The sequence below is a fragment of the Gracilinanus agilis genome, chromosome X, assembly GCF_016433145.1.
Source record: "Gracilinanus agilis isolate LMUSP501 chromosome X, AgileGrace, whole genome shotgun sequence".
In the NCBI taxonomy this organism is placed as follows: Eukaryota; Metazoa; Chordata; class Mammalia; order Didelphimorphia; family Didelphidae; genus Gracilinanus; species Gracilinanus agilis.
In genome coordinates, this window is record NC_058136.1 from 67,899,540 (window position 1) to 67,902,799 (window position 3,260).

A 3,260-nucleotide genomic window follows, 5' to 3' on the forward strand; every position below is an offset into this window, starting at 1 on the left:
GGGAGAGAGAGAAAGAGAGAGAAATAGAGAGAGAGAGAGAGAGAGAGAGAGAGAGAGAGAGAGAGAGAGAGAGAGAGAATCTTCAGTGTATGATGTCTAGATGATTTAAGTCTCTCCTAACTACTATGTCATGTCTCTTGGCTAGGTTTATGAGCTGTTTCTCAAATTCCTCATATATTTCCTTTCTATCCAGATGTTCTATAGTGTTAAAAAATAAAATGATTACTGCTTCTTTCCCCTGACCTTCACCCAAATGGTTTTCACCATGCTTCCTCTTTCTGATTCCTGGATCTCCTCCTATGAATATACATTGGCAAGATACCATGTTACCACTATCACCACCAAATCTTCATCTATCCCATTTCCCCATTTCTTTCCAATAAAGAGGACCCATCCAGAGTCACACTCCAGTTCCATCCAGTGCCATTCACTTTACCAAATCTCAGTGATACGTATAAAGTCAAATTTGCTTTCTTTTGGTTAGGACCTCCAGTCATACTTGCTTGTTACCCAAATAAACTTCTTCCATTTGGGGATGGACCTCTGGGGCCATGGGTTTTGTCATTTCCTCTTTTATAAAATTACGTCTATTCTGGACGTTTTGGTAACTTACCTGCTGGTCTTCTTCCTTGTAACTGCTCTGTATGGCATCTAGCTTGTTGGAGATACTTCTTTTTTGGTTTAAGGATGACTTGAAGACAATAGCTCTGCAAATGTCTTGGAAATTGTTGTTTCCATAGTTCAGAAGACAAGATCATCTTGGTGTGCGATCCTTTCTATCTACGCAAAAGGTAAACCATCCATCCCTTTTGGTTTACAACAGTTCTTGTCTGTTTCCTCCCCCAGATCCTCCACCGCAGAGGATCTATCCACAGTACTGGAGGCCTTTCTCTAGCCCACGGGTGGAGAAACTACTTTCCAAGGGACAAATCTACCCCACGTAGTTTAGTAAGATAGCAGCTAAGAATGATTTTATGTCAATCAATTACTCTTTACTAATTACCTACTCTGTGCCAGGCACTGTGCTCAGTGGTGGGGATACAAAGAAACAAAAGATGGCCCCTGCTCTCAAGGAGCTTACAATCTAATGGGGGAAATAACAGCAAGCAAAATCATATATACAAACAAGATATATCCTAGGGGAAACAACATGCAAGAAAATATATATAAAGTGATCTATTCACAGGATAAAAAGGAATAATGAACAGAGGGCAAGCAATAGAATTAAGAGGGCTTGGGGAAGGCTTCCCAAAGAACGTGGGTTTTAGTTGGGACTTAAAGGAAGCCAGAAAGGTCAGTAGTCAAAGTGGATGGGGAGGAGAGCATTCCAGTCATGGGAAGACAGCCAGAGAAAATGCCCAGAGTTGAGAGATGGGGTGTCTTCTTCATGGAATAACCAGGACACCAGTGTCACTGTATTGAAGAGTGTTTTGTGGGGAGAACTGTGTAGGAAGACTGGAAAGACAGGAAGGAGCTAGGTGATGAAGGGCTTTGAATGCCAAACAGAGTATTTTGTATTTGATCCTGGAGGCAATGGTGTTTGAGGGTGTGTTGGAGGACAGGATGACATGATCGAACCTGCACTTTGGGAAAATCCTTTTGGTGGCTACATGAAGAATGGATTGGAGTGGAGAGAATTTGAGGCACAAAGACCTGTCAGGGGCTTTTGCAATAATTTAGCTTTGCATAAGTAGAAGGATTAGCCTTGGTTAAGAGTAAGGCCACTTTATTTTAATTCTACTTTATACTTTATATATCACACTTTATACTTTTAAACGGTGTTATTGTATTTTAAAATGTAAAAACCAAAGAGGCAGTGGCCATATTTGACCCTCTACTTTCATGAGCTAGTGCTTGTGCTGAGATATACTACATGACTGGCTTGCCTCCTTTTGAAATCAGATTTTACCTTCCACCATGCTTTCAGAAAGATTGTCCCTAGAAATATAAATGTAGCCTGTTAATAGCTATTGGGTCACTTTATTACCTTTTGGGTTCTCTGCGATCTCAATTCTTTCAAGTTTTGGTGGTTTCGAGATCAAAAAGAAATGTGGAATAATGGGGAGGACATAGGAATTATTATTATATGCATATTATAAGTCATTATTTCTAAGAAGAAGTATGATATGGTATATAGGGAAATGATCTTGAAGCCAGGACCTGAGTTCAAGACCTGACTCTAACACGTACTAGCTGTGGAACCTTTGGCAAATCATATAACTTCTCCATGCTTTAGGCAACTATCTCATCCTAAATTACTGGGCAAGTAGTGAATTTATTAGTAAAAGGAGTTTCATCATCTGGGAGTTCCATATACCAATGAAATAATTGGTCCAGTTCAAGTCCCAGCCCATTGATCCATAGCTCTGGTCACGGCACCCTACCAAAAAGTGCCTTATCAAAGTTCAGGGAGCCTCCTTGAAAAGTCAGCCTAAGGCTTTACCCAGGAAATGTCCTAATTCCAAAAATGCTGTTCATGACTTCCTAAGAGTCAGAGTATTGCAGTAATAAGTCTCTGGCAGACTTTAGTAGGAGATTGTGAATTTAAAACTCTGGAAGATCCCAGAATTCCCCACCAATTCCATAACACACATACCCACAGAGCCTGTCTCACTTACGGACCCTATAATGCCCAGCTGGCATTCCATATCATCCTATCATCCCTTACATCCCGATTGATGCCTAAAATTCCCTCTTCAGAATCGGTATGACAGAATTGGTTGTTCAGTCGTTTTTCAGTTGTGTCCAACCCTTTGAGACTCCTATTTGACGTTTTCTTGGCAAAGATACTGAAATTGCCATTTCCTTTTCTAGCTTGTTTTTATAGATGAGAACACAGGCCAACAAGGTAAAGTAACTGCCCAGGGCCACATAGCTAGTAAATGTCGGAGGCTGGATTTGAACTCAAGTCTTCCTGACTCCAGGGCACTGTTCCACATTGACAGAATCACAGAAATTCATAGTTGGAAGGCAACTTAGAGGCCATCTAGTCTAACCCATCCCTGAAATGTTACCCCCTGTACAATGTATCTGATAAAGTCATCTAGTCTTGCAGTGAGAGGGAATCCCATTACTTTCTGAGATAGCTAATTTTACCTTCGAATATGATCATTGGCCATCTCCCCATCAGTCACCTTGTCATGAGCATCAGAGACCATGCCCTGGAGAACTTAACCTGGTCAGGTCCAGACTTTCTATCCAGGAACCTCATTGCCCTGATTAGTAATGTCCGGAGTGACCCACGAAGCCCACTGTGCCTT